Source organism: Phyllobates terribilis, unplaced genomic scaffold (genome assembly GCF_046119375.1).
Source record: "Phyllobates terribilis strain yellow unplaced genomic scaffold, ASM4611937v1 Scaffold_1__5_contigs__length_1240528914, whole genome shotgun sequence".
NCBI classification, from domain to species: domain Eukaryota; kingdom Metazoa; phylum Chordata; class Amphibia; order Anura; family Dendrobatidae; genus Phyllobates; species Phyllobates terribilis.
The window spans coordinates 22,622,548-22,633,173 of NW_027362761.1; the positions used below are offsets into that span (position 1 = coordinate 22,622,548).

At 43.8% G+C, this 10,626-nt stretch overlaps 1 pseudogene; it reads left to right on the forward strand.

Moving 5' to 3' along the window:
• Positions 1–9,348: 9,348 nt before the first annotated feature.
• On the forward strand, positions 9,349–10,183 carry LOC141165623 (ferritin heavy chain B-like; annotated as a pseudogene).
• Positions 10,184–10,626: the final 443 nt, after the last annotated feature.

Consider the following 10,626-nt stretch of genomic DNA (forward strand, 5'->3'; position numbering starts at 1 on the left):
AATGTGAATGGTCCCTGTTCCTCCTGCTCTTTCTCTTTTGCCACTACCTCATCCATCATTTATCACCTGAAGCTTTGTTTTAACGGGAGTCATAGAACTTGGATAGTAGCAGGAAAACATCCAGCAATCCTCGGAGGAGGTAGGATATGCGCCAAAACGCTGACCACCTCAAGCCTAGCCGCTACTACATACATGCGCTTGCATTCCAACAAAACAAAGCAGATGCTAACTTCTATCATCCTCATCATGCTCCTCACCTTGGCACTCTCAACTCCCCTGATGGAGAAGCCAGGGCCCACCGGAGGAGTCTGGTTGTCTGGTGGGCTCGGCCAATGCTGCCCTAAAGCAGGCCAGGCTAAGAAAAGTGTGGGAAAGGTTACCGGGACAAATAGGGGTGGCTGGGGACCGAGTATGGACACCCGGCCACCCCCTGGAGGCTGGGGAGCAAGCGGGGACATCCGGCCACCGGGCGGCTGGGGACTGAGTATGGATACCAGGCCGCCGACGCAGCCATGGCGTGGTGGCCAGATTCCGCCTCCACATGCCTAAAAGGCCCAATTTAAAGTGCAAGCAAGCAAGCAGTATGGTATTGCAGCCTGGGGGTGGGTGGGTGGCAGGCTGCATACTTGCACTTGCATTGCAAGGAATGGGAGAGGTACAATTGAACACTGCCCTGGGAGAAGGACTTGAACGGGGATAGTTGCAAGTCTGCAACGACAGGTGCAGGGTGGGAGGCATCTTCGCATGTACCATGAACAGGGGTTTGGCATGCACACACTACAGCGGAATAGGCTCTCCTTCCCACTAAATGCACTGGGGAGGGCACAGGTAATGTTTTGGTATACCCGCTTAATCTTATGTATAAGGCACACCAGGACAAATAGGGGCGGCCGGGGACTGAGTATGGATACCTCGCTGCCGAAGCAGCCATGAGGTAGTGGCCAGCTTCGGCCTCCTCCAAACTAAAAGGCCCCATTTCAAGTGCAAGCTAGCAGTATGGCATTGCAGTCTGGGGGTGGGTGGGTGGCAGGCTGCACACTTACACTTGCATTAAAAGAAAACAAAGCAGATGCTAACTTCTGTCATCATCATCATGCTCCTCACCTTGGCACTCTCAACTCCCCTGATGGAGAAGCCAGGGCCCACCGGAGGAGTCTGGTTCTCTGGTGGGCTCGTCCAATGCTGCCCTAAAGCAGGCCGGGCTAAGAAAAGTGTGTGGGGGGATGTTTCAAGGAGAAATAGGGGAGGCTGGGGACCGTTTATGGACACCCGGCTGCCCCCAGGCGGCTGGGAACCGTGTGTGGACACCCGGCCGCGGGGCGGCTGGGGACCGAGCATGGACACCCGGCCGCCGGGCGGCTGGGGACTGAGTATGGATTCCAGGCCGCCAACGCAGCCATGACGTGGTGGCCAGATTCCGCCTCCACATGCCTAAAAGGCCCAATTTCAAGTGCAAGCAAGCAGTATAGTATTGCAGCCTGGGGGTGGGTGGGTGGCAGGCTGCATACTTGCGCTTGTATTGCAAGGAATGGGGGAGGTACAATTGACCACTGCCCTGGGACTAGAACTTGCACGGGGATAGTTGCAAGTCTGCATCTTCTGATGCGGCAAGGATCACTTATGATGGGCACACTTTTAGACAGTGACCTGGGTGTCAGAGATGCTTCCAGGGGTCTTCCCCATGCTGTTCCCATGTCTTTTCAGCACTTTATGCATGTGTCACACAGCACATGGCCAGATAAGGTTGTAAAATGTTAAAATGACATTTCCCGGTGAATGCATTTGTCACAGTTGAAAGCAATACAAAAGTGCAAAAACGCATAAAAAATGCTACTTGTGAACATAGCCCAAGGTGTGGAGGAGTATTTTTGTTTTTGGTTATTTATTTTACCTTATACACAAGTCTTTACCCTGGAAAAGAAATTCCTTAACATATTTCACTGGAAAAAAGTTTCAGTTTCGTTTTTGAACGTTTTATTGTGAGCCCGTAAAAGTGGCTTAATACCTCTGACCACGTTGTTGACAGCAGTGACCTGGGGGTCAGAAATGCTTCCTGGGGCGATCCCCATGCTGTCCCCATGTCATTAGAGCACTGTCACTATCGTTTTGGGCACTTGTTAGGCTTTTAAAAGACTGCCGGGGGTGCCACCGCAAAAATGCTCGGGTCTCCCATAGACTAACATTGGGCTCGTTGCTCGGGTCGAGCACCCGAGTATCACGGCGAGCTCGGCCCGAGCTTCGAGCACCCGAGCATTTTAGTGCTCGATCAACACTAATTGCCACCCCTCATCTACTAAAATATACAATGAATTAACCTGTATGGTAAAGAGAAAAAATTCAAAACACCAGAATTTTTTTGGTCACCTCACTTCCCTGACTAATTGCAATAAAAAGTGATCAAAATGTTGTATAGACCCCAAATTGGTATCAATAAATATGTCAGCTCACCACACAAAAATAAGACTTTACACAGCTCCATGGAAGGAAAAATATAAATATTATTGCTCTCAAAATATGGAGACACAAACTAATTTTTTTCTTTTTTACAAAACAAAATGTATGAAAGTTTGGTATTGCTGCAATTGTACTAACCTGAAGAATCATATCCATGGGTTATTTTTACTATACAATTACATAGTTACATAGTTACATAGTTTATAAGGCCGAAAAAAGACAAGCGTCCATCCAGTTCAGCCTATTTCTTGTGCACTGCAGCTATTCCGCAGCGTTGATCCAGGGGAAGGCAAAAAAAAAAATTGCGGTATAGGCCAATTTACATCATTGAGGAAAAATTCACTTCCCGACTCCAATCTGGCAGTCAGATTAAATCCCTGGATTAATTAACTATCACTAAGCATAAGATGTAATTTTATTGTTCTCAAGAAAGGCGTCCAGGCCTCTCTTGAACTCATTAAGTGAGTTGGACATCACCACTTCCTCTCCCAGAGAGTTCCAGAGTCTCACGGCTCTGACCGTAAAGAATCCCCTTCTATGCTGGTGTAGGAACCTCCTTTCCTCCAGACGCATAGTGTGCCCCCTCGTCTTTGTCACCATCCTTGGTATAAACAGGTCATGGGAGAGATCTCTGTACTGCCCCCTGATGTATTTATACATGTTTATGAGGTCTCCCCTAAGCCTTCTCTTTTCCAACGTAAATAGGCCTAATTTTGACAATCTCTCTGGGTATTCTAGTCCCTCCATTCCCTTTATTACCTTAGTCGCCCTCCTTTGTACCCTCTCTAGCTCCAATATGTCTTTCCTGAGCACCGGAGCCCAGAACTGTGCACAATATTCTAAGTGCGGCCTTACCAGCGCTTTATACAGAGGAAGAACAATGTTCTCATCATATGCCCCTATTCCTCTTCTGATGCATGCCATGACTCTATTTGCCTTCACAGCTGCTGCCTGACACTGGGCACTCCAAATTAATTTGCTATTAACCAAGACGCCCAGGTCCTTCTCCATGTCAGATTTCCCCAACGGTTTCCCATTTAATATGTATGGGTGACTGCTGTTTTTCTTTCCCATGTGCATGACCTTACATTTATCGGCATTGAACCCCATTTGCCATTTTTTGGCCCAACTCCCCAATTTATCTAAATCCTCCTGTAGCTGTGCCCTATCCTCATCTGTATTAACTACTTTACAAAGTTTAGTATCATCTGCAAATATTGCTATTTTACTATGCAACCCTTCCACTAGATAATTAATAAATATATTAAATAATATAGGGCCCAAGACAGACCCTTGAGGCACCCCGCTAGTAACCCTGACACACCCTGACACACAATGAATACCATGAAGACAAAACCCTTAAAAAACAATGACAGAATTGTGTGTATTCAATACAGATTTTTTAATACACTGCAGGGAAGGCACCATTTCAATTTTTTTGGCAGCAGGAAAGCTAAAATCGGCTCTGATTGCAGATAGCACAGAAATTACCAGAAATGTAAATGCAATATCTTGTGTGCAGCCTGTTAAAAGCTTTGATCAGCTGAAAGTGTGGTGTAAAAAATTGCAATTATGTGTCTGTGCCAAGGCTAGGACTAAATCATGTCTTATGAGATCACTGAAATCTTTATTGGTTGGTTGAATAGCATAATTTAAGCTATATGTATAACCCATCCATAGCTTCATCTCAAAGTTCAATACTCCGGACTTGCTGTTTCAGTTCAGTACCGTCTAGGGATTAGTTTCATTAATTTACACAATTAAAAGTAACACACCATTAGGTTTAGTGACCATGGAGGACAAAACCATTTGCTCCCCAAACATTTTCTTGTAAATGCCACACAAAAAACTTGGCTTGCTACATTTGGCAAGTTTGCCCCTCTTGCTGAAATAAAATATACTCAAACTCGTAATCAGATTAAGGGCTCATACCCATATGTGTGATAAAAAACGTCTCGATATCTGGACCGAAAAAATAGACGAGTGTCATGTGAGTGTCATGCGTTTTTCATGCGAGAACAATGCGATTTTTCACACTTAGCATCCAATTTGCATCTGATTGTCATGCGTATGCGATCCAATTACAATGCGATTTTAACATTCTCTATGTAATTTACACATAGTTTTCTAAGGAAATATTCTTCACTACATATATAAATATATGCTCACGGTGATGTCAGTGAGGTGAACGGCGTTCATTGGATATGAACCCCGCTCAACTTTATTGCGTCACTGCGAGTCAATGAGATGCACAAGCATGCACAGCTCAGTGTCTCTGCAGAAAGGCTATTAATATCAGCCCCAAGCTTTCTGCCTAGCATTTGCTGGTGGTAAAAATAGGGGAACCCCACGTCAATTTTTTTTTGGGATCCACCATTTTAATAACCAGTAAAGTCTAAGTATACAGCTGAGAGCTGATATTAATAGCCTGGAAACCTCCATGGGTATTACCCCCTACCCAGGCTATAAACATCTGCCCCCAGCTGTCTGCTTTCCCTCTGCTGGTTAATAAAATTATGGGGGATCCCACGCCATTTTTTTCAGAAATGTATTCATTTAATGATAAAATGCATGTACAGTAAGCAACACAGTCACTGCACTAATTATATATGTCACATCTTTTTATCTATTCTATGTATATATCTATTCTCTCTATTCTATAATGTTGGGTCCCGCTGTGATTTTACTGTACGCGGCTGATGAATTGTCGGGTTTTCAAGGAGACGGGTGCCTAAAAATTGGACGGCACTCGCATGGTCTGAGTGCTGTGCGATTTTTTTCTCGCACCCATTGACTTGCATTGGTGATTCTCGTTGGAGATACGCGGCAATACGCAGCATGCTGCGATTTTTTTTCTCAGTCCGATTTCAGCTGAGAAAAAAATTGCAGATGAGCTGTAACCCATTGAATAACATTGGTAAGAGTGCAATCCGATTTTTTATTGTTTTGCACTCGTCCATTTTTCTCGCAGATGAGTATGGGCCCAAAGGGTTATTCCGAAGATAGAGAACTATTCACTATACATAGGATAACGGATACATTTCTGATAGCTATGGGTCCAACCGAGGATCAAGAACCAGGCTCTGCAGATGCCGTCTTGAGTGCAGCTGATCTGCACATGCTCAACCTCTGCTCTATTCCTTGTCTAGGGAACTTCTGGACTGTGCTCGGTTTTCTCTGGGCAGTCCCATAGACAATGAGTGGAGTGGAGATTGACCATGTGCATCTCTGCTTTTTTCGAGATGGAGTCTGCACAGCTTAGTTGCCAGGTTCCAGAGCCTTGTTCAGAGATCGCTGAGGATCCCAGCAGTCGAACTCCAATGATCAGTAAATTATTCCCTATCTTATTGATAGGGTATAACTTAGTATTTTGGGAATAACCCTTTTACTTTTGTTACTCTCTCAGAATTGCTGAGAGATGTCCATTTATCCACTTGTGTTTATCCTTTCATCAAAGAACATTGAACCCACAATCCACGTAGTCATAGCCGCCCATGAAACACAGGGTGATCCTGATGTGCCTCCACTTTTGCAATTCACTGTGAAAATTAATACGACATGTTGAACACTCATACAGTTATATGAAAAAGTTTGGGCACCCCTATTAATCTTAAGCTTATTGTTTTATAAAAATTGGTGTTTTTGCAACAGCTATTTCAGTTTGATATATGTAATAACTGTTGGACACAGTAATGTTTCTGCCTTGAAATGAGGTTTATTGTACTAACAGAAAATGTGCAATCTGCATTCAAACAAAATTTGACAGGTGCATAAGTATGGGCACCCTTATCATTTTCTTGTTTTAAATACTCCTACCTACTTTTTACTGACTTACTAAAGCACTTTTTTGGTTTTGTAACCTCATTGAGCTTTGAACTTCATAGCCAGGTGTATGCAATCATGAGAAAAGCTACTTAAAGTGGCCACTTGCAAGTTGTTCTCCTGTTTGAATCTCCTCTGAAGAGTGGCATCATGGGCTCCTCAAAACAACTGTCAAATGATCTGAAAACAAAGATTATTCAATATAGCTGTTCAGGGGAAGGATACAAAAAGCTGTCTCAGAGATTTAACCTGTCAGTTTCCACTGTGAGGAACATAGTAAGGAAATGGAAGAACACAGGGACAGTTCTTGTTAAGGCCAGAAGTGGCAGGCCAAGAAAAACATCAGAAAGGCAGAGAAGAAGAATGGTGAGATCAGTCAAGGACAATCCTCAGACCACCTCCAGAGAGCTGCAGCATCAACTTGCTGCAGATGGTGTCACTGTGCATCGGTCAACTATACAACGCACTTTGCACAAGGAGAAGCTGTATGGGAGAGTGATGCGAAAGAAGTCGTTTCTGCAAGCACGCCACAAACAGAGTCGGCTAAGGTATGCAAAAGCACATTTGGAGAAGCCAATTTCCTTTTGGAAGAAGGTCCTGTGGACTGATGAAACCAAGATTGAGTTGTTTGGTCATACAAAAAGGCGTTATGCATGGCGGCAAAAAAACACAGCATTCCAAGAAAAACACTTGCTACTCACAGTAAAATTTGGTGGAGGTTCCATCGTGCTTTGGGGCTGTGTGGCCAATGCTGGCACCGGGAATCTTGTTAAAGTCGAAGGACGCATGGATTCCACTCAGTATCAGCAGATTCTTGACAATAATGTTCAAGAATCAGTGACAAAGTTGAAGTTACGCAGGGGATGGATCTTTCAGCAAGACAATGATCCAAAACACCGCTCCAAATCTACTCAGGCATTCATGCAGAAGAACAATTACAATGTTCTGGAATGGCCATCCCAGTCCCCAGACCTGAATATCATTGAACATCTGTGGGATCATTTGAAGAGGGCTGTCCATGCTCAGCGACCATCAAACTTAACTGAACTGGAATTGTTTTGTAAAGAGGAATGGTCAAAAATACCTTCATCCAGGATCCAGGAACTCATTAAAAGCTACAGGAAGCGACTAGAGGCTGTTATTTTTGCAAAAGGAGGATCTACTAAGTATTAATGTCACTTTTCTGGTGAGGTGCCCATACTTATGCACCTGTCAAATTTTGTTTGAATGCAGATTGCACATTTTCTGTTAGTACAATAAACCTCATTTCAAGGCAGAAACATTACCATGTCCAACAGTTATTACATATATCAAACTGAAATAGCTGTTGCAAAAACACCAATTTTTATAAAACATTAAGCTTAAGATTAATAGGGGTGCCCAAACTTTTTCATATAACTGTATAACTACTGCTCTCTGCAAAGAGTACCATTTGATTGACAGGGAAGTATATTTATTTGTTAAACTGCTCTGATAGAATGATAACTGAACTCTGATTGGCTGCTGTGGGCAATAATGACAGTTTTATTTATTGTCCCGATAAACATTATCCTGCCCAAAACCAAGCAAGAGAAATAGGATTTCTTTTATTTTGTTTCATCATATAACTACAATACCTAAAGTCCCATTGCTTTGTGTTGTTAATGTGTTTAATTTGAGTTTTTCATTTCAAGGAAAGGACTTACTGCATAAAAGAGTTGGAAAGCCCCAATATGAAAAAAACAAGGCAGTCAGTTGTGGGAATATGGGATTGAGCAGAAGCTTCAAAAGTCCAATGACCAAAAGTTGGGTAGTAGCATTGAGTCAAAGTCAGTTATCAGGAGGTGTGTGTGTAAGGGTGTGGACAGTGACTGTCGTGTTTCTGCCCCTGAAGACAACAATCGAGTAAAGTGAATAGTGTCATGCATTTTTGTACATGTATTGTGACATGTGAAGTGTGAACAATGTCATGCGGTTTTAGGAATGTAATGTGTATTAATGCATAGTGTTTTAGGTAATGGTGCTGCTGTGTGGGTACTGTAAAGGTAATGCCTAGTGTGAGTAATATACACTCCAGCATGAGTATAGGGTAAGCACAAGATAGGATATAGTTTAGTTGTTAGGTTAAAGATAGCTAGTGACTCTAGGTATATTAGGACAACATACAGTTAATATTTTGGGACTAGCCCAGATTAAGAGGGGAAGATGTCCAGTAAAAAGGGAACCACTTTCTGGTTTTAGATTGTTAGTGAGAGACTTCGTTGGTGACAGGGTCAATGTCAAGTGCAAGGAGTAGTGGGCTGACAGTTAGAGGAGTACATTTGGTGTTGGGCAGTTTGAGACCTTACAAAACTCCCTGTGGCCATTCCTGTAACATCCGGAATCTAAGGCTCAAGAAAGGTGCCATGGAGAGTATCTTAACCACTTCCGTACAGAGAAAGATGAACATGGAACTACATGTGGGAAAGGTAGTGGATCTCGTCAATACTGCGGGGCAGGGTAGAAAATCCCTGAGGCTGAAGGAACCAGTAAGCGTAGGGGCAGTCCAGGCGGAACTGAAAGTGATATGGAAACTGTACTGTATTACTAAAACAAACACCGGAGGGTGCTGTGCCCGATACTGTATGTTACAATTGGATGTACTTAAACTGTTCAGTAAACTTGTGAGTGTTAAAACAAACTGAGTGTCCTCTGATTTGTGTGTGGCTGTTCCTGAGGATGGAGACCAGAAGGCAGCAGAGGCCTGCAGTCTGCAAGTGAGTGTAACGCACTCTATATGAGATAGTACACTGGGTCTGAGACACGACTTTCCTGTAAAGTGCCAGGGTGAAAGGGAGCAGCATCTTGACCACGGCTACTGCTCTCTGGCACCTTTCTTGTACAGTGTATCAGTCGTGGACCTAGTGCGACTTTCACAGTTTGGTGTCTGTAAGTTACTCAACACAACTAAGTTTGGAGAAGAGATCAGACACTTGAATTATTAACGTTATGCTTTCCAGGTATAACTTTGAAGGAAAGTGATCAGGTATTTTGTAAATTACCTCACATGAGGGCGATAATACTGAGTGATCTATCTAGTTAAATTCTACGACGATCCTGACTCTGAGCAGAGTTCTTGCTTCAACAGTGCTTGAACGGAACCCTCTCCGAGTCCCCGGCTCCTTCCTCCTCAGTACCTGAAGACTTTTTTCTTGCAACCTTTTTGAGCCACTCAAACCACCAAAAAGCCGCAATGGAATCCCAGGTGCGCCAGAACTATAACCGCGACTGCGAGGCTGCCATCAACCGCATGGTGAACCTGGAGCTCTATGCCTCCTACACCTACCTCTCCATGTCCTTCTACTTTGACCGTGATGATGTAGCCCTTGAACATGTGGCTAAATTCTTCAAGGAGCAGAGCCATGAAGAGAGGGAGCATGCTGAGAAGTTTCTGAAGTACCAGAACAAGCGCGGGGGTCGTGTTGTCCTGCAGGACATTAAGAAACCTGAACGTGATGAGTGGGCTAACACCCTGGAGGCAGGCTGCTCTACAGTTGGAGAAGACTGTGAACCAGGCCCTTCTGGATCTTCACAAATTGGCCACTGACAAGGTTGACCCTCATCTCTGTGACTTCTTGGAATCTGAATACCTGGAGGAACAGGTGAAGGCTATGAATCAGCTTGGAGACTACATCACCAACCTGAAGCGCCTTGGGGTACCCCAGAACGGCATGGGTGAGTACCTGTTTGACAAGCACACCCTGGGAGAGAGCAGCTAAGAGGTCTCCTTCCTGGATATCCTCAGCCTCGTCTGCATTCCTTGTCCACCTGGAATAATTGTAATGCCCCCTGAGATGTGTTGGGCTTCTCTAAACCTTGTGTGATCTTTCTGTTACCTGATCAAATGTGACTGTGCTTGTCAACAAGATTTCCAATAAAGTCTTTCTATATTTCAATTCTACAGAAAAAGGTCACGGCCCCACTATCAGTATTTGGTCAGTATTCAGTCAGTATTTTTTCTCAGGAGTGGGAGCCAAAACCAGGTAAGGAACAATCAGAGAAAAGGTATAATAGAAACAAATCACCAATTCTGCATTTATCACCCACTCCTGGTTTTGGCTCCCACTCCTGAGAAAAAATACTGACCAAACACTGATAGTGGGGCCATGGCAAAAAAGAAATTTGCAAATTTAACATTGCTACTCTTTGATCTGTAAAGATTAAGGAAGTAGTACATCTTTTATAGAGAAAGGAAAAGGAGTTCTTCCTAGCAGCTGAGATGCTGAGCAGCAGGAGTTTATGAGGCCTGGTCAGGACGTGGCGTTTCCAGCCTACTGGTAGATGTCAGTACTGATTCTGAGTAATATTATTAACCATTATTAATATAAGTAA